The 21,817-nt window shown below is 47.2% G+C and overlaps 1 protein-coding gene across 1 annotated transcript in view; it reads left to right on the top strand.

Annotated features, from left to right (window-relative positions):
- LOC118778463 (transmembrane protein 132D-like) overlaps positions 1–21,817 on the top strand; it is a 121,007-nt gene that overhangs the window by 30,825 nt on the left and 68,365 nt on the right. The gene's annotated exons all lie outside the window — the stretch shown is intronic.

Below are 21,817 nucleotides of genomic sequence, written 5' to 3'. Positions count from 1 at the left end.
GGTTACAAGAAGAATAGTGACATTAAACACAAAATGAGTCAAGAATTACATTTGATTTGATCAGAGGGTGCTCATATTAAAGTGGAGATAAAGTTACTACACAAGTCATTTAATACCTTTCAGAGCTATGTGGCCTCATGGGAAAAAACATGATTTATTAAAGGAGAAATTCTGAGACTGTTAGACGGATATGACATCAGGGTAAACTGAAAGCATTAAATGAAAAAAAAACCTGGAAAGAGTATTGCTTCGTGAAGGTTGTCTGTGGCAATTCATGAAAGGCTCAATTTTACTCAGCCATATTCAGGACAGATTTTAACCTTCAGTTTTTGAAAGCTAACTTATGCTGAGGTGGAAGTGGCATTCCCACTCCATAGCTTGCTCCCTCTGTTTCAGTGTCTCCGACTGGCGTCAATCCAATCAACATAAATGCAAGGCGCTCGAATAAATTTTCGAGCTGTTCTTTGACTCGGCAAACAGAGACAAATGTCTTTCTTTGAGGGAATTCATCTGATTCATTGCACAGCTGATACTGATTAGGCTGTGCAGAGGAAACAAAATGATTTAAGATATTTAGCACACAATGCAAATGGCGGAGTAATTAATTTGAACACATTTCCATTAGTGTACTCGCAAGCCTGATCTAAGTCACAGCGGGCGAATATGTTTCTAAGCCATAAGATAAAGGGTCAAGCCAATTTGTCAAACAGTGGAAAGGCAAACAGTAAAAAGCTTCAGAGCCGACTCTGCTGCTTGAGTGAATGTAAGCTCCTGAAACATGCAAATGAGGCCGTTTGATTTATTTACTGCGTCTGTTTGCTGTTCTCGGGTCCACGTTCAATCAAAAGACTTTGAGCTTTGCCCTTTTGACAACTTTGAGCTGCGAATTTAAGCAAGTGTTGCATTTTCTCTCCCCTGTTTCATGCAGGCAACATTTCGATTTTAGCGAAAAAAAACGGAAATCAATGGAAAGTTTTGTTTTAAGAAACAAACTTGAATAAACAGAATTATGGTTGTTGCTGGGAATTAAAGACAGAACAAACAGAGTGATTAGATCGAATCTAGTCCTTAGTGTAGTGTTCTTCAAGGAGAAATCTCGAGGAGGTAATACTCCTTTTTTAGTCAAGGCAATTGCTGGTTTGAGTTTTTTTCTAAGATTGCTTTTAAAGATGTGCTCTTTAGGGAAAGGTTTCAACTCGCATTGTGTGTACTCAATCCAGCGTGGGCCTTGATCAAATACATCTACTAACAAGCGATTACAAACTTCAGAATGGCCTTTGTACTTCTGCGGTGGTTCTCAGCAGTACCCCTGAGCTTCCATCACTTCAGCGGTGTGTTTGTACTGTGCCGTTACTGTGCAAATGCAGATTTACATTTAATCTGGCCCTTGGTGGTTAGAATATTAATGATATGTTTTCATCACTCGGCCAAAAAATGTGGAAATTTCCTCGGTTATTGCTCTAAGTTGATTTCCCCGGAGAGGCGTACTTCAGTCTCTTTGGCAGCTCTCCAGACTGCTCTGTGCGGTCAGTCATCTCTGTGGTCCAGCACTGTGTAGCTCAAACACAGCGCTGTTTTTCTCTAGGTGTAGTGGTCTCCAAGTGTATTCTTCCTCTTCAGGGTGTGGCCAGGTTTTAAGCCTCATGTATGTTGTCATCACAACGTCGCAAGCATTCTTTTTAGACAGAAGGCTTCAGGCTTCATGTTTCCTCTTAAAGAAGGAGACTGTAAATGTTTGATACGAGTCAGTCCTTTGTGTGTGGTCAAATGCCAACCTGTATAAAAAGTATAGGGCAGAAACTAGGGCTATGATGACTAGACAATATTGCATGGACATCCACCTAATTTAATACACAGAAATGAATGTTGTAAGGTGGCTTCCCCCATGTTTACAAGTGTTGAGGTGGTGGAGCATATTTGTATGACACAAACACCTTGACCTTTGACACTGTGACCCTAAAATCGACAGGGTTTTTATGGAACATTCAGAGCCACTTTTGTGTCAGGCTTCTGTAAAATCCACGCATATTTGGCAAAGTATATGACTGAAGTGTAGCACAGTGTTACGGAGCAGGGCTCATACCCAAAAGGTTGCTGGCTCAGTTCCCTGGTGGGGCACTGCTGCTGTACCATTGGGCAAGATACTTGTCTCAGTAAATATCCAGCTGTATAAATGGTTAACATGCAAAAATAGTAACCTAAATAAGTTGATCTGGGCAAGATCATGTACTAAATGCCAATAATGTCAAATGCAATGTAAATGGGAATAACACAAATTTTCAGGACCCTCTTTGACCTTGTGATGTGAAAATAATTAGGGTTCTGGGGAACAGTTTGGCCAACATTTGTGTCGAGTGTAATTCAAACTGGCCACATTAGAGACAGCAAACAGCAAACAGCATCTGCCACGGGCAGATGGAGCCATGGAGGGTTGGGAGAATGACCCTTTCAGTCCTTCAGTAGGGAGTCCTTCATCTCTCCCATTCCAAGTGACTTAATCTTCATTCATTTAAACATTTTTTTCATGCAGTTTTGATTAAGGCAGTCTGAATACAGCTATTAGTTTGTTTGCTAAATAGGCAAGACAATTTGCCATTTTAATTTGACTTCTGATCAAGTGGTACGTTGTTGTTTTTTTAATTTTTTCTTTTTTTTTTCAGAAACACAGCACAACCTAATTGGCTTCATTACATTGGTGGAGAACAGTAACGGACTGGAATATGATTTGTCTCATTTATAATGCAAATGAAAACTCACTGTGCCTGTGACCAAATCTGCAGCCTTTAAAAAGATAGATACCCCCCATCGCATTGTAATATTTGCTAAACAGGCTTTCCAATTTCCCCAGTTCCCTGTAGGGCTTTTTAAAAATGTTGATTAATGCAAATAATAGCACGCCGCATAACTATTCTTTTCGAATTATTGCCTTGCGCCCGATTACCAATTTTCGTAAATAATGTTTCATTTTCTGCAAATGCGTAGACTTCATTAATGTGTGTTGCCACGGAAGCACATTTGCATAGGGCTTGTCACTCTCTCTGTTGTGCTGCAGACCATTGATGAATTCCCTCCATTAACCATGCTGGGAGCCCGGGGTAGTCCTGTCTGTCCTTTCTGCCCCATTATAGGCGGGTCTCTCTTTAAGCCTCGATGGGAAATGTATCTTACTGTATAGCCTATGTATCGCAGGGCTAGAGTGGAGTAGTGGCTTGGGGAAGCAGGAGGATTTTGGTTTTAGTCCCAGGAAGGGCACTGAATTCTTTTCTTTAAGCTGTGTAACCTGAGTTGCCTGTTTAAAAATGCAGTTACTGGAAGTCACCCTGGACAGCGGTGTCTGATAGAAAGGATAGCAACACAAGGATCTTTACATATTTATATTTCATATCTTCACAGGTTATACACAATTTAACACATTTATTTACCTGCAGTCTGAAGTGCATCACCTGTTTTAAATGGAGAGAGTGGTGGATATATCTCACATACAAAAATTTGGGAGTATAATAGCGTGATATTAATATTTAATTAATAAGAATGCCCAACAGTTGCAGTGCTGCGTGTTTCTGAAAAGCGGGTGATCACGGGTCCAGAATCACGGGTTTTCAGAATCGTTCCCTCCCCACCTCTGGAACAAAAGGCTTCACTTGCGTTCGCTTTGAGGACCTCGATCTCTCTTCATCTGGAGTGTCACTGGATGATCAGCGCGCGACTTGTTCACCCACTTGGCCCGGTCCCTGCACTGTCCTCCACCCAAGGCTTTGAACAGTCTCAGCTCAGATCTCAGCTCTCTGCTCTCACAGCGGCCCTGACTGTCTCGTTACCTGTGAGGCTGTTCTGTGCCACAGCTCGACATGAAGGACGAGAAACTCCTCACAGTAATCCAGCGCATGTAGATATTCCTACCTCCGAGTTTAAGGGAACCATAAGGCCTGTTTACCCAGTGTTAAAGGGCTTGAGTGGGAGGGAATGTGCTTCTAGGTGCAGTAGCAGTTCTCTGATCTGTTCCTCCCTGTTACCTCACTGGACCCAGGATTTGCTAGTGCTAATTTACATCAAAGATGTTTGTTTGCTAAGAATCCACTCCTCACAGGACAACCCAGGACAAGACAGTCGTCTCAGGTGGGCGCCTAAGAGGCCCCTAAGTTTCGGGGTCACACCAGTGTAGCTGAGTGGGTAGCAGGTTGTGCTCACTTGAACAAACAAATGGACCAGGGGTTCACCCTGTCTCTCCACGCCCCGCCATGGGAGAAATACATATAGATAAGCTGGACTTGCCTGGCTGATCCGGGCTGGGTTTGGTTCTGCTTGCAGGGAGGGGTCTTGTGACAGTGACAGGTGTCCCGTGACAGGAAACAGGAAGTGAGCACATTACTCCGGGACTCCCGCTTGGGTGATCCGCGCTGCAGACTGACCCGTTTTTGGCTGAAGCATTGCACAAGGATCTGAATCTGGATAAGGAGAAAAGTTTTAGCCACATAATCATTGAGGGGTTTCCCTTCTCGTTACAGCCCGATTTGACCCTCGGAACGTGGCACCCTGGGCCATGACTTTGTTCTGTCCATCAGAACTTACCGGGGGGTGGTGTTCTTGCTTGGGGTAACACTCTGATTTGCCCGGGAAATTGTGGCAGTCAGGGGGTAATTCCTTTATTTCCTGACAGCGGAGCTCCTCTGAAGTCTGACACCACCAGGGCCATTTGATAACGAGACCCCAGCAGACGAGACGGCCTGAGGTCTGACAGCTCTGTGATCCGGTCTGCCAGCGGGCCAGAAAGGAGATCAAACCGTGCCAGACGGGCGCGGGAAGAAGGGGAGATGTTCAGAACGCTCGCTGAGCACAGACGAAACACGCTGAGGCGCTGATCCGCGGAAGGTGGGCCGGCTCCTCACAGACGTTCAGGGAGAGGTCAGGTGGGAACCTGAGGAGGAACCCAGGGAGGTCTTGCTGAGTAACTGACACAGAGTGATCTCAGGGTGAAGTGGAACGACCCCTCCAGGTCCAGCACTGTACCCTGACAGTGTGTGCTGTGGTCATTAACATGCTTGGCTCGTGCCCTTATTCCAAGCAACCTGGATATTATTATTCATGCTAAAATTGAATTAATTTGCTAAGCAGACACCTTTACCCAGGGAAACTTGCATATTATCTGGTTATACAGTTCAGCTGGATATTTACTGAAGCAATTCAGGTTAATTGCCTTTCTCACAGGTACAACAGAGTTTCCCCCTCCAGGGATTTGAACTCGTCACCTTCCAGCTACCAGTCTGGTTCCTTTAGTACACAATGCAGGCTAATATGTGGTGCTTTCAGTGCTGTTAATTAGTCAGAGGTACAATTGCGAGCTTCAGTTTACAGGTCTACACCACTACCCACTGCACCCCTTGGCCAACCTCTTATCAAAGGTAAGTGCAGAGGGACAGAGGTCAAAGGTCAAAGGGGAAACTACAAATAAAGACGAAACAAGACTATCAAACTCATCACTGAACAGACAGTGACCGTGGGAGCTCTCCAGGTTCTGACCTAACCTTATGCATTTTCAGCCACTGTGCAAATGCGTGAGTGCGGTTCTGTTAACCACGGCATGACAGAGCTCCTTTAAAGAGGCTGGCTGCGTGTGAGAGTGTCACAGATGGAGAGGGCATTGGAGAATCTGTGATGCATGCTCTGGGAGCTCTGTGAGAGAGGAGGCAATACCATCACTGCTGGGGATGCTATTCCATTAAAGCACGCAGACTGAACTCAGCACAGTGCACATTCCGGGGGGGGGCAGTTAATATGCTTCCACCAGAGCACAGAGACACACTGCACAGCACACACAGAGGGGTCCAGTGCACATTTGCCCATACATCAAATTCACTTTAGTAATAATTGATTTCCTTGGTAAAGAAAAGTCTTTACACCATGGGATTCCAGCAGTACAACTGAAGCCACTGTGCAGGGTTCGACAGAGAGGAGAGAGAGAGAGGGAGAGAGAGAGACAGAGAGAGGGAGAGAGAGGGAGAGAAAGAGAGGGAGAGAGAGGGAGAGAGAGAGCAAAAGAAAATACAGAATGTACAACAACATACTGGATGCAAGTTATAGTGCTACACACTGAGGGCATGTAAAAATGGTCATGAACACAGGCCACGGGGAGAGATAAAAGCCTCTGAGAGACAAAGAGAGAGATTTAGAGAGAGAGAGAGAAAGAGGGAGATAGATAGAGAGAACTGTGAAAACTATGCGAAAATAAGGAAAATGTTCTCAAATTAGGAATAATTTCAGTCTCATGACAAATCGTGAAACACTGTGAATGCTGCTGGGGGAAGGACCTACAGGCCCACTACATTTAAACCTGGCACTGCCATAGTGAATCACCACCTCACCAAGAACACACAGATAATTACAGATATATTTTATTTTCAAAGCTCACAGAATTGATGAGAATAACTTTTTTTTTTGTTTAATCTTTATGGTTTCAGGGGCTAAATTGTCTACTCATTAATTCGTTATTTGTTTCTTTTTCTGTTTCTTTCTGTTATTTAGAATATACTTTGGCAATAACTCCAAAATGTGTGTAATGGAAATTTAATTGAACTGAGAGAGAGATTATGATATTTATCTGTTCTTTCTATGGCTGATTGTTTTGGTGACATGAACAAAGCAAAATATTTGTCCCACCAATGCAGCTAGGTAAATCTAATCAAATTGAGAGGAGGAGGAGAGCGAGAGAGAGAGAGAGAGAGGGAGAGAGAGTGAGTTTGACAGAATTTAATGGGTGTGAATGAGGAGGAACGTTTATGTGGGCACAAACTGAGGATCAGCATCTCGTCTACCAACTTTCTCTGTATCTGCTAACTTTTAGCACCACTCTCCAGAAGTGAACGCCACCAAACACCCCCCCCCAAACACCCACCCCCTCCCTCCCCCTCATCAGCCCACCTGTGAGTCGTGACTGTCTCCCGCACCTGCTGGTCTGGGAGGACATTGGTTCACTGGTGCCCATCGGCGCACGTAATTAAGTGCATCAGCTGATAACACGCTCAGCGGCACACTGGCTTTTAACGCCCAGGAAAATTGGTTCCCCCAACCCCCCCCCACAAGTGGCGCTGAAGCGCAGTGACATCTAATGACATCAAAATATACGAGCAGTTTACACAAACATCCATATTGCCCGAGGCAGGTGCTAAGAAGAGGGCCAAGCCAGTTAACGATAAACTGCAGCTTAAAGCCTCCGTGTGGCTGCATGCTTGTAGCTCCGCTACTGCGGTTTGGGGGGAGGATATGATAACTGAGGCAGCAAAAGCCACATGCATGATGGGAAACTGCACACATGCATCCACGGGGAGGATTAATCTGGGGATAAGTGACCCCTTATCCAAAGAACTGCCTGGAATATGACATCATTCCCCCACGTACAGGCATCCTCATTCAAGGTGACTTTACAGTGTTCACATATTTACTCTGCAGGCATTTAATAATGACGTATCTTTAGGGCTTTTGAGCTCCAGAGAAAGAGAAAGATACAGAGGAAGTTATTACTGTTATTGTATAAATTATTACTATTATTGCTGTTACCCCCTGTCTTGTTATTGATAGTGCTCTCATTATTGCTATGCTTTTTCAATGTATACCCTGTTAGTCAAGCAAAGGGAACTCTGAGAGAAGAGAGGATGATTGGGGAGGTTGAGAGTGGCTAAAGGGTACAAACGGCATGTTGTGCCATAAGGGGACAGTATGGCTACAGAGGAAACTCGCTGTGCTCTTCCCACAACGCCCCAGGCTTTTCCCAACTGGCTTTCTGTGTAAAGCTTATGTGTGCGCAAAGCCTGTGGCTACCCAGCAAAGCCTCCAAGCAGAGGGCTCACAGTTTCAGCCGGTCTATTATTTCGGGAAAACTGTATTTATGGTTTCGCCTGCCTGATGTCCTGCCGTGGGAACGCCAGTTTGATTCACTGCGTCTCTCGTTCTGCCCGGCTCAAAAGAGGACAGAACCAACAGAGCGATTATTCCACAGGGATTTTTTTCTCATGCAGCTGTGCATGAAAGCCCCATCTACCAGCACTGAACCGATAATGCCTGTGTGTTTGGTGCCAATAACCCACACCGCCCTATTTATTGAACTATTAGACACTACTGATTTTTAAATTGACGTGCTACTTCTGACGCAGACTGAAGACCCACTTCTTCAGACTGCATCTCGGCTCCACCGCAATCCCCACCTCCTACAACGTGCTACTTGTATTACTTCTTTATTTTATGTGTGGTATCGCAATAGTTTGGATTCTGTGATCTATGGTGATCTATGACTGTGATGTATGGTAGCACACGTGCATTTGGCTTCTCTTAGTGTCTGCGCTGTCTCGTCAGGTTAGCACAAGGTAACCTGTGGTAGGGCTTGAATAGAGTTATGCTCACACTCACTGGTCCGGGAGTATCGTTGGCCTGGTCTGACACTGCTGGTCATTCAACTTGAAGAAATACATGTCTGCTCTTTTGTGCTGGAAGCTGCTCTGGGTAAGAGTGTCTGCTGAATGTAATGTAATGTAATGTAAGGTACTAGTCCACCCATTCAATTTAGCCTGATGCTACAAGTGGAAAGACTCGTGAGATTGATATCGTCGTGTTTTGTTGAGGCTCCTGTACCTGCTCTTCAAATAAGCACCTTCCATCTTGACAATAAACAACAAGATGGTCGGTGAGATATGCAAAATCTTCAGGAGAAAGTCATTTCCAGCAGCAGTCTTGACTTTTAGATTCAATCAATGTAAGCCTTTTTTGGTATTCATCAGTGTGGTGGGTTACATTATCCTTTCAGATCAGATGTCTGGTTTTCTCTATGATTTCCATTTGCATATAAAACACAGTAATTTGAAGGCATAATGCATTGCAGCTCGTGTGATTAAAGATTTTCATTGATTGCTAGAAAAATTAATGGTTAATTATTTCAGACTGCTATTATTTGCATATGCATGTGTGCTAATTCTTGATTTTTGTTCTAGCATAATTAGAACGTGTTTCTTTTTTACTGTGTTTGATAAGACGTGCTCTCTCTCCCCCCCCCCCCCCCCCCCCCATTTCTTCAGTTCTCTTGGAATATGAGGACTTTTTGTTCTTATATTCTGAGAGACATTATGACTGTAGCAAGGCCACCTCATTCCACGAGACATTGAACGAGCAGCCAATCACAACACATCAGAGTATGATGAGTTTATTTCAGTGCTACCTGTAGATTCTAAGTCCCGAGGACAGTGTAACAGATGAGAGGTAAATTCAGCCAGGCATACCCTGTAAACAAAGTGCCCTTTGATGACAATGTAAGCCCCGTATGTGCTTGCCATTGGTTATTTCCGTTCCAAGGCACCCATTCAAATGTTTTCTTTCTGCGTACATGCAAAAGGGGAAAACAGATGGGTTTTTATCAAACAAGAAAAGGCATTCTCAAAATATTTTTTTTTCTTGGGCACACTATCATTTTTAACCAACATACAGTAATTAAGTCAACAAATGGATGTGGTTCAAAAAGAGAGTTTGTTTGTCTGATGGAGCCTAAGCAGTTAATCACTGGAATGAAGAATTTTAGATTTATGACTTTGCTGGATCTGAAGGCATGCCACATTACATTATTCAAGCATTACTCTCAATATCTGTAGTGTTCTGTTAGATACAAGTGCCGTTAATGAGGAGTAACACATTTTATGTTTGGCTGGACTCCTTCCCTGGAACGAGAATGCCATATTTGCGTGCTGTTTTAATTAGAAAAGATAAGTTATAGAAACAGGTGGAACCACTAAAGAGTTGATAATTGGTTCATCATCAGAGGAGAGAAATCACAGTTTCAGAAAGGTTTGATTTAGAACCAGGCTTCTGTTGAAATGAATAATCAGGGTAATGTGAACACAGTTTTTTATGGAAAAGATGCCTGTCTAATCATCACTCAAAAAGCACAAAAGCAGACACTGACTTTTGATGTTTCGACTGAACATTTTCTGAAACTGTACAATAATTATTCAAAGCTTTGCCTTTGATATTAGCTTTTACCTTCCTAATTGTGTCTCGTAATGTTTCTATAAAGAAATAAGTGTGTTGAAACTGACAGAGGTGACATGCAGGAACTGCCTGTTTAAAGTGCACCCAGTACTGTACTTTAAAAATATCACTTTTTTACCATGTATCCAGCATGTGTGCACTTAATTTTGGATTGTCTGGCAAGCATAAACAAGAATTTGGCAATAAAAGTGTTGAATTAGATGAAGCAGCACGAACCATGTTAAAGGTATACAGTATGTCTCGTACAGGTAGATTCATTACGACCCGCTACAGCCAACCAAATACTTTCCCTGGGTTCTCCTTTTCCCTGGCATAACCCTAAGTGGGTGACGTCATATGCACTGACACAGAGACAGTCTGTCAGCTTTGCAGCTTCAGTGGGCCCACTGGCACAGCCCTGTCTTATTGACCATCATGCTGCCTTTTTACCATGTATAATCTGTCCTAATACCCGCAGTGATTACCCCCCCCCCCTCCCCCCCCAAACCCCAGCATCATGGAGAATCCTATCCAAACATCCAAACATACCTTACTTATAGGATGATCCAACCTAACCCAGAATTTACCATCTGAATGTGTTTATTTATCTATTTATTTTTACTGCCTGCTTTGATAACAGCATTGGAACCAACTTGACGATGCTTGACTGGGATGTTTGTGAACAGGCCTTCGGGTTCAAGTCTTTTCTGTTTCAGGATAAATTATTCTGGCCCCCCTGATGCCTGAGAGCTCCACTTCCTGCCCTGTGATGACCTCATTTCTGGGATGATGTCAAAGGCCACAGTTTAATTGAGTAACACAAATAAAGTACAGCTTCTTATTTCCCTTGGGGATGTTATGAATAAAGCACCTTTTTTCCTTAAAAATGAATGTTTTTGCCAAGCATTTTGCTGTGAAGATTACGCAATGCTTCTGAGTTTTTCTGGAGTGATTAGAAAGGGATGTCAGCATGTCCCAAAATTAAAAAAAAAAAGTTATTTACTAGATGAAGTCTTGTGACAGACATAACTACATGGTTTCCAGATTGAGTTTAATCGGTTATTTTGATGAAAGCCGGTCTTGATTTTGATTGACTCAGACTCTGATTAAGTTGTGTACTGCCCGCCCGGTCTGAAAACCATTTTTGTGCATGCAGAGCAAGTAATTTCATCCTGCCATCCAGCCCCTTTTAAAAACACGTGCCAACAGATCGTCACAGTCATCTTGCCTAAGCGCGCGTGATCAGATTTACAGGGAAAACAAACACACACAAAAAAAAAAAAAAACAGACAGAGTGAGAGGGTGGTTGTAACCAATATGTAACCACGACCGCGCCTGTAGACAGTAAAATTAAATTTATACATCATTTTCCCCAAACAAAAGGACAGATATACGTTACTGGGTGGTCTCCTAAAGTGGGGGGGGGGGTGGTTGATGCCATCTCTTTCCCATTCCCAGCATTTAAATGGAAGACACCTGCTTTATGGAGGAGTAGGCTGTATGGAGCGCTTTATGCTACGTGCAGCTGCATGCGACTGTGGAGAAAGGGGTGGAGACAATGGGCTACGTGCGCTGGAGAAGAGCAGTGCGGCTCTTCACGATACGGAAAGACGCTGCAGTTTTTGTCATACTGATGTAGGTGCAAAAATTCTTGACTGTAGATTGCCAAAAATAAAGATTCTTAGGAAGTCTACAGAAGTTTTTCCTCACACAAGATAACCACCAGCAACAATGTTGAATTGGTTTACTTACTATACTTTTAAGTCAGGCAACTTCACTGATTGCCCTCTCGCTAGGTATCACGATTAACTGGTTAAAAGATTAGGTCTTTTGGATAAAATGAAAACAAGTTAAATGTTGCAGGGCTTGCAGCTGAAAGATTGCTGGTTCGATTCCACCCTGGGGCCCTGTTGCTGTACCCTTGGGCAAGGTACTTAACCCACAATTGCCCCAGTTAATCTCCAGTAAAAAATGGATAAAACTGTAATCTATGTAAGTCGCTCTGAATAAGAGCGTCTGATAAATGAAAATAATGTCATGTACATGTGGTTTGAGGCAGTCTGGAGTTATTGTGTAGGCATAGTTTATAACTTCTATATTGCTTTCTTAGCTTGGAACAACACATTTCAAGCAATTTTCATATTTCTTTCATTCTTACACATTGATAATTTTTCTCTACTCAAATTCACAGACAAAGTATCATAAAATCTGGGTCTCACGGTGGAAAATTGTTATTTTTTTTTGCGTGGCTTTCCCCCTATATGAACACATTTTTCCAGCTGTGAAAGAAGTCTTTCTTTCTTGTGAAAGGGAAAGTATCACCCACATTTCAGTGAGTCCGAGTTTTTTCCAAAGTTGATTGAATCCACGGTTTGCGTTTTACTGGCGCTTCAGAGGTGCGGATGTGGAGTTTTTATGATAATTATTCCCGAGTGTTCGGTTTCCCATCAGCAGTGGTACATAGCACGTTTTGCTCAGTTTCTTGTCGCGCAAATGTCAACTCAGTCGAAAGTACATACTCCATTACACATTGTAATGGAAAATCAATTGTGAAAGCGGTGCAGATAATTAAAATTTTGCAGTGACATTTTATTACCTTGCCAAGTGGCGCGTGCCGTTTTTTTTTTTTTTTTGCACGGGTGCATTTTCATATTTGCCCAAGCAAACGGCCTGTTCCACCTTCATTTTAATCCCGTTTCTGGTTTCCATAGAGACCACATCATCTCAACAACTCACTGGCAGCGGCGCTCTTGGGATTATAATTAGATTTTTATGCCGTAATCAGAGCCTGCATCTAACGCTCATCATGATCTGACCGTTAAAACTCTTACCGAATAAAATCGGCTCTAATTCTGGAGCGCGATTTTCACCGGGGGCGCGCCCAGTCGCGGCGTCCCGCGTGCACGGTGCCTCCGCCGCGCCGTTAATGAAAACGCTGTCAGGTCAGCATGTTTATTTTCCCCGGCAATTTATCGCCCCGTTTCAAAGGAAAAACAAACAAAAGCTCGCGATGATTAAAATGTAATCATTAAAATGCAATTTTCCTCACTGTTTACTGATGAAGCAGATTATTGTTTGCGGATCCACGGCATCGGAGTGCGTTTACCCCCGGGGTCCTACGCAATGTTTTTCACGTTAATTCAGAAACTGCACATCCTGGTTGTGTGAACCCGCTCTCTTTGAAGATGCAGCGATTCATCATTATTGATTTGGTTTTTACATTTTCACTGCTCGTGAATGAGCTGAAAGAAAATGCCCAAAGGTAATATTGCATCGCTGTTAAAAATACTACACGAGAAAGAAAAACTATGCATTTTATCCTTTTGATTTTTTAAAATCATTATATTTATGGATTGCGTGGCCATGAAAACTTCTGCAGAGACAGGACCACTACCGTTTCCATGTTATAACCGTCTCCCTTAATTGTAAGAGCATCATGACTTGAGACTGTTTCATGAATTCATTAAAACCAGACAGCGCTATGCAAGTCTGTGGATCTTATTGCCACAGAGTGCTGTCTTTTTGTTCTGCGGGGGTGGTTGGATGCTGTGGTTAATGGATTCAAACAGAAGGTCTCAGGTTTGAATCCCAGGGGGATATTTCCTGATGTAAGGAGGGAGTCGTTCCTGAGTCAAATCTTCAGCCAATAGCTGAGCTGCTGTATAAATTGATAAAATATTAACTGTGCTCTCTGTAAGAGGAGAAGACCGTTTGGCAAACAAATCACATAATGTCATTTTTTAAAAAGAAAAGAAAAAAAAATCCACAAACAACAAGCCAATTCAATTACATCAACACAACAATGAAATACTAACAAGCAATTAATCATTTTGAAGTGTACTAAAATTTAGAATGTGCACGAATGATGTTTTTCTGATATGTCTTGATGGCTTAGATTGGGCCCGTAGATTCAGCATATCACTTTTATTTCATGTATTTGTTTGTTTTTTCAGCCTCTGTAAGGGCTCAGGCAGGGACTCAGTCGCAGACCTTTTCAGGTTGCAGGCGGGTTTATCAATGACGGCAGGAAAGTAGCAAAACCAAAAGCAGGCAGGGTCGAAAACCGGAAGGCAGTCCGTGGACAAAAACAGGGTCAGTAACAGAAGCAGGCAGGATCAGGAACCGGGCAGGCAAACAATCAGGCAAAGGGACAAAACGGCAGGCAGGAAACGAAGACGAAGGGCAGGCAGAGTCAGGCACGGAGAATACAGAAATCCAAAAAACTGCGGGAACGAAACAGGTACAAAAACGCTGAGACGAACTGGCAAACAAGACAGGAACAAGCAGGGTAGAAATAGGGCTGGGCTGATGAGGAGATGGGATGCAGGTGAGCAGGCAGGCAGGTGAAGGTAATGGGGCAATCAGGTGGGCGGGGACCAGGCGGGGAGCGGGGCGGGGCTGGAACACAAGGAAAAACAAAAGCACATGGACAGGGAAAAACAAAAACACCACAGCTAGGAGGGCGGAGCCCTGACAGTACCCCCCCCCCTACGGACGCCCCCAGGCGTCACAGCGGGTTCGCCAGGGTGCCGGCGGTGGAAGTCCCGGATGAGGTCGGGGTCCAAGATGTCCCTGGCAGGGACCCAGCACCTCTCTTCAGGACCGTAGCCCTCCCAATCAACCAAGTACTGGAGTCCGCGCCCCCGTCGCCGAACTTTAAGCAGGCGGCGCACGGTGTACGCCTCCGATCCGTCGATCAGGCGGGGTGGCGGGGGCGCCCGGGGTGCAGGACAGAGCGGGCTGCGGAAGACGGGCTTGATCCTCGAGACGTGGAAGGTGGGATGTATGCGGCGGAGCGAGAGCGGCAGCTTCAACCGGACCGCTGCGGGACTGATCACCTTAGCAATGGGGAACGGCCCGATGAAGCGGGGGGCGAGCTTGCGGGAGTCTGTTCTGAGGGGAAGGTCTCTGGTGGAGAGCCACACTCGCTGACCCTGGCGATAACGAGGGGCTTTGGAGCGGTGGCGGTCGGCGAAGCGCTTAGCCTGGGCTGAGGCTCGCAGCAGGGCGAGCCGTGCACGCCTCCAGGTGCGGTGACATCGCCGGATGAATGCAGCTGCCGAGGGGACGCCGACTTCCTCCTCCTGGGCAGGAAACAGAGGGGGCTGGTAGCCCAGGCAACAATGGAAAGGGGACAGCCCCGACGAAGAAGATGGCAGGGAATTTACGGCGTACTCCACCCAGGGCAGGTGCTGGCTCCACGCCGACGGCTCCTGGGACGTCAAACATCGCAGCACCGTCTCCAGTTGTTGGTTCGCCCGCTCGGTCTGGCCGTTGGACTGGGGGTGGAACCCCGACGACAAGCTGACTGATGCGCCCAGCAATCTGCAAAATGCCCTCCAGAAGTGGGAGGTGAACTGGGGACCCCGGTCAGACACCACGTCAGAGGGCAGGCCGTGCAGCCGGAAAACGTGAAGAATAAGCAGCTGCGCTGTTTCTTTGGCGGAGGGAAGTTTGGGCAACGGAATGAAGTGGACAGACTTGGAAAAACGGTCGACGACGGTGAGAATGGTGGTGTTACCATCTGACGAGGGCAAGCCAGTGACGAAGTCCAATGCGATGTGGGACCAGGGTCGTCGGGGAACTGGCAGGGGTTGCAGCAGACCGGCAGGTGGCTGGTTGGACGTCTTATTCCGGGCGCAGACCGAGCAGGCGGAAACGAAGCGGGGAATGTCCTCCCTCATGGTGGGCCACCAGAACCGCTGACCGATGAACGCCGCAGTACGTCGGGCGCCAGGGTGGCAGGCAAGTCTAGACGAGTGCCCCCATTGCAGGACCTGGGATCGGACAGACTGAGGGACAAAGAGGCGGTTAAGGGGGCAGGAGCTAGGACCCGGCTCGGTCCGGAGGGCGGCGCGGACGGTGGTCTCGATGTCCCACTGCGCTGCCGCAACCACGCACCGGGTAGGCAGGATGGTGCTGGGTTCTGGGGTCTCGCCTGCTGACGCGAACTGGCGAGAGAGAGCGTCAGGTTTCCCGTTCTTGGTACCCGGTCGGTAGGACAGGGCGAAGTCGAACCGGGAAAAGAACAGGGACCAGCGGGCCTGTCGGGGGTTCAGACGTTTAGCCGACCTGATATATTCCAGATTTTTATGGTCGGTCCACACCAGGAACGGCGTCTTTGCCCCCTCCAGCCAATGCCTCCACTCCTCCAGTGCGAGCTTCACCGCCAGCAGCTCCCGGTCGCCGATGTCGTAATTGCGCTCGGTGGGCGTGAGGCGGTGGGAGAAGAACGCACAGGGATGGAGTTTGTTGTCTGCAGCCAAACGCTGAGACAGGACGGCCCCCACTCCTATGTCCGAAGCGTCCACTTCCAAAATGAACTGACGGGCAGGATCAGGCTGTGTCAGGATGGGCGCAGAGGTGAAGCGGCCTTTCAGGTTGCGAAATGCTGCTTCGGCTGCCGGGGTCCAGGAGAATGCCCTGCTGGTAGATGTCAGAGCCGTGAGGGGAGCTGCTACAGTGCTGTAGTCACGGATGAAGCGGCGGTAAAAATTGGCAAAACCAAGGAAGCGCTGCAGCTCCCGACGAGAGGTGGGGCGGGGCCACTCCTCCACCGCACGGACCTTCCGCCGGTCCATTTGTATGCTGCCCGCTGAGATAATAAAACCCAGGAAGGAGATGGTGTCACGGTGGAACTCGCTCTTCTCAGCCTTGACATAGAGGTGGTTCTCCAGCAGGCGCTGGAGAACACAACGGACATGCTGGACGTGTTCGGGCAGGGAGCGAGAAAAAATGAGGATGTCGTCTAGGTAGACGAAAACAAACCGGTTCAGCATATCCCGTAGGACATCGTTCACCAGTGACTGAAACACAGCAGGAGCATTAGTTAATCCGAATGGCATAACCAAATATTCGTAGTGACCGGTGGAGGTGTTGAAGGCTGTCTTCCACTCATCCCCCTCCCGGATACGGACCAGGTGGTAGGCGTTGCGGAGGTCGAGTTTTGTGAAGACGGTGGCCCCCTGCAGCGACTCAAAAGCAGAGGACAGGAGCGGGAGGGGGTAGCGGTTCTTCACGGTAATGGCATTGAGACCCCGGTAATCAATACATGGACGAAGAGAGCCGTCCTTCTTTCCAACGAAGAAGAAGCCGGCCCCGGCAGGTGAGGAGGATGGGCGAATAACTCCAGCTGCTAGGGACTCCTGGATGTAGCGATTCATGGCCTCAGTCTCCGGCAGGGATAGGGAGTACAGACGCCCCCTAGGTGGTGAGGAGCCGGGCAGGAGGTCGATCGCACAATCATAAGGACGATGAGGGGGAAGCGAGGCTGCACGGGACTTGCTGAACACGGGCTTCATATCCAGATACTCTGGCGGCACTGCCGAGAGGTCCGGAAACTCCTCTGGTGCGCAAGCGACAGGTGACACAGGAGCTAGGGCCTCATGCAGACAGTGGGAGTGGCAGAACGGACTCCAGCCCAGGATCTTGTTGCCCTGCCAGTCGATGTGGGGGTTATGTCGCGCCAGCCAGGGATGACCCAGGACTATGGAAGCTTGCGGGGTATCACGTAGGCGATCCTCGCCCGGTCCGTGGGAAACGTGGAGGGTTGGAGTTCGAAAACCAGGGAGCACTGGGAGAGGAACGACCGACAGGTTCCGGGATTCCCCGCGTAACATTCGGGAGGTGGCAATCGGGGCTCCCGGCACGGGAGAGCTGGCGGGGCAGACGGGGGAGCTGCCACAGGCGGTGCGGGGCGGTTCTCCTGGCTCAGCTGCTGCAGTTGCAGCAGCTGGGACGTGACGCCGGCAAGGTTGGTGGCGAAACTCTCCAAGGACCGGCCTATGGCTTCCAGCTGGCTTTGATGGTCCCCCAGTAATGCGCCTTGCAGCTCCAGCGCAGTCCTCAGCTGGGGCAGGTCTGCTGAGTCCATCGTGGCCAGTTCGTACTGTAGGCCAGTTCGTACTGTAAGGGCTCAGGCAGGGACTCAGTCGCAGACCTTTTCAGGTTGCAGGCGGGTTTATCAATGACGGCAGGAAAGTAGCAAAACCAAAAGCAGGCAGGGTCGAAAACCGGAAGGCAGTCCGTGGACAAAAACAGGGTCAGTAACAGAAGCAGGCAGGATCAGGAACCGGGCAGGCAAACAATCAGGCAAAGGGACAAAACGGCAGGCAGGAAACGAAGACGAAGGGCAGGCAGAGTCAGGCACGGAGAATACAGAAATCCAAAAAACTGCGGGAACGAAACAGGTACAAAAACGCTGAGACGAACTGGCAAACAAGACAGGAACAAGCAGGGTAGAAATAGGGCTGGGCTGATGAGGAGATGGGATGCAGGTGAGCAGGCAGGCAGGTGAAGGTAATGGGGCAATCAGGTGGGCGGGGACCAGGCGGGGAGCGGGGCGGGGCTGGAACACAAGGAAAAACAAAAGCACATGGACAGGGAAAAACAAAAACACCACAGCTAGGAGGGCGGAGCCCTGACAGCCTCTGATGGTGAACGTCTCTCTCGTCTGCTGTGTGTCGATCAGGTACGCTGTTCTGCACACTGCTGGTTTACATCCTCTTTTAACATACAGCATATTACATACATATCACACACATGACACGTTACATATTCAATGCATATTACGTACATATTACATACTCAACACATTAAACACTATTACATAATCAACATGTATTACATGCATATTACATACTCAGCCCCCTTCCTCACTGTGTAAACCTGTGTTGAAACGGTGGCGTAGTGTCCCTGCTGTGGGCCCAGCGTGTGGGAGAGAGAGAGACATGGCATCAGAGGGGCTGTTTAGCCCAATAAGCAGACCTCAAAGCCGGAACGCGGGCCCTCTCCCTGCTTCTACAGCACTAATGATCAGGGGAATCCTTTGATACCGTTTGCGGAAACTTTAATATCCCTGGAAAGGGATCTTTAACTGATCTCCGGGGACGGACCCACACGCGCACGCCCGCCTGTTTTCACATGTTCCCTGGGGTGGAGCTGCCGGGCTCTGGCTGTTTGGGGTGTGTTTGGTGGGTGCTGCCGTGCCATGCTGAGGTTGGGGGGGGGGGGGGGGTCAGACCCATAAATCCCACCTGCTGTTCATAGATCACCTGAGGAAACCTCGTGTTGAGTGGACAACCCTCTCCCTCCCCCCTCCTTTTTTAACCGCTGTATTAATTGCCATCATTAACTTTAAAATGTATGGGTAAGCACAACTCCTCCGGGGCCTCTGGGAAATAGATGCGTCTCATTGTGATTGGCTAGTTTGCTCAGCGCTGCTTCCCTCAGGCCCGCCCCAGGTGGGGAGGCTCAGATGCGGCTGCGTCCGATGGGGAAAACCCAGGCAGCACATTCATCTCTCAGTACGGATAAATAACGTTCACAAAGACGTGGCTAAACTACAGCTACACTAAAAATACAGAAAGATAAAGAGAAAGACAGAGAAAGAAACACACCCCTGTAGCACTCCGGTATGCTTCCACCGGTCACACCTCCAGGGACCTGCCACTAGCACTCTGTCTGTGTCGACTCTGTAATAGTTCAGTCCGTCACCGATTTTCATTTAGTTAGATTTTTCATTTTCATTTTTCTTAGTTTCCTTTTATTATTATCTAAGCAAGGGGGACTTACAGTAAAGAGTTAAATGTTCAGTAATTTCTGTTTGACGTTCATCTTTTTCTGCGTATGGGTGTTTACATCAACGTTGCTGCATTTTTCATACCGATAAAGCTAATTGAGTCTAATTGAATCCGGAGAAAGAGAGAGAGAGAGAGAGAGAGAGGCAGTGATACAGAGCTGAGAGGGTGGGAATGGGGAGGAGCACCGGAGTGGGGTACAGGCCGAGGAGCCGTGCTTCCTGCAGACGAAATGAGAAAGGAGGTGCGGCAGCGTTTTGATGAAAGACCCACATTCATGCCGCGCGACAGCGCTGACCGCTGATTTGATAAGCCGCAGCAGGTGTGCACCCCACTCTGACGGAGGGGAAATTGACAGGGACCTGCATGCCAGGGCTTTACAGTGTCTGAAAGGCCTGGGAATGAACCAGGCATCTGCAGATAAGGGAGAGAGAGAGGGAGGGAGGTGTCTGCAGAGGTGTTTGAGGACGGGTATCTGTAGATCTGTTTGAGAGAGGTAGGGTTATCAGTCAAGGGACAGGGGGTATTTGTATATCTAGATGTGTGTGTGTGTGTGTGTGTATGTGTGTGTGTGTTGGGGGGGGCTAATTATACATCTGTGTGTGTGTGTGTGTGTGTGTTTGGAATGGGGTATCTGTAGATCTGTGTTTGTGTGGACATTTTTAGATCTCTGTGTCTGTGTAGAGGGATTTCTGTAAATCTGTATGCATGTGGAGGTGGTATGTGTAGATCTGTACGAGTGTGTGTGTGTGTGTGTGTGTTTTCAGTGGGGGGGGGATCTGCTGGGGTATCTGTACATCTTCCAGGGAGCAGGGCTTCTGTAGACCTTTCTGTAGGAAACAGCAGAGTATCTGCAGAGCAGACAGGATACGTGAGCCTTCAGCGTTTCAGTGGTGCTGCGCTACCTGGCCGTACCACAACACTGTTACTCCTTCAGCAAAGCGAGCTGTTTTTGGACCCGTTTCTGTTTAGCAGATGGCATCAAAACAACACACATAAAATAAACATATTACACATGATCCTTCGCTGCCCACTTTTCCATAGCACATATGTTTGTTTTTTTCTTGATCTGATGTACAGCCTTAGGATGATAAAAGAGATTAACACAAACCATCGTGTGCACTGCTAATATTGCCCTGTCTGGCTCCGCTACATTAGCGCCAACAATGGATCAGTTTAGTCTTTTTTACGTAACCGTTCTGATTATGATTTGGATTGAGAAGCTGATCCCAGATCAGTGTTTCGTGCCAGAAAGCACCCAGGGCCAGATCTCAGCATCGGGAGCTCAGGACACATTTGGGTGTCACTCATATTGCTGCAGTGTTTCAGAAACATTTTGGGAATGTTCTATGTTGTGGTAACATTGCAGCTCCCGATGTGTCCCGAATATTTGACTCCTGAAAAGACTCGGCCATGCCTCAGCTAGAGGAGAGGGATCTGTACGTCTAGTGATGAGATCAGTTTGGAGAGGATTAAATTAATAAACACATTTAATGACATCCCCCCCCCCACCCCCGGAAACATTCCTTCAATATTCCGGGTGGATTTACAGTGGCTGACGGCAGGAAGGCCCGCATTAAACTGGTGAATTTAATTGGCTGGCTTTCCACTCGTGCCCGCTGTCTCCGCTGAGTGCAGATTAAGCGGGCTCTAATTGACCCAAACACACTTTCACTTTTTAGGCCGTCAGCTGGTTTACTGCGTTTATAAATAGAAGGAACCCGTAGCACATTAGTGGGAGGGCGTCGGGCAAACTCCCCAAGGGTCTGTGGGTACAGCTAGTCTCTGCTTCACTGACTCCTCTTAATCACTTAATTTGCCCAATTGTTCGTTCGGCTTATTACTTTTTTCCTGCATTTTAGGTGACTGGTGAACCAAAGCTGAAGGACTCCTCCACCCTGGACTGTCTGACTGCCGTGCGTCTTGAGAAATCTGTGGTTGTAAATATATATGGCTGGTTAACTAATATCATGCTGATTAAGATATGGGTACTGTAGGTACTATACTGGGTACTGCAGCCCAACAGGAATCGAGTTTGTCACCCCTGGTTTGGGGGCTTCATCTCTGAATGTGAACTCCCCTGAAATGAGCACGGCAGTCTTATGCAAATCAGCCTTGTTGTACACAGAGGAGAGGACGTTTTCTCCAGCAGGGCTCTTTGCAAACGAACCTTAAGCCTGAATGAAATCCAGCCGCTGAGCTTTAGAAAGCACAGGTTTGCGGCTCTGTTAACCCAT

Source organism: Megalops cyprinoides, chromosome 5 (assembly GCF_013368585.1).
Source record: "Megalops cyprinoides isolate fMegCyp1 chromosome 5, fMegCyp1.pri, whole genome shotgun sequence".
Taxonomy (NCBI): Eukaryota; Metazoa; Chordata; class Actinopteri; order Elopiformes; family Megalopidae; genus Megalops; species Megalops cyprinoides.
The sequence above is the reverse complement of the archived record's forward strand: the minus strand, read 5'-3'. Positions and strand labels throughout refer to the sequence as shown.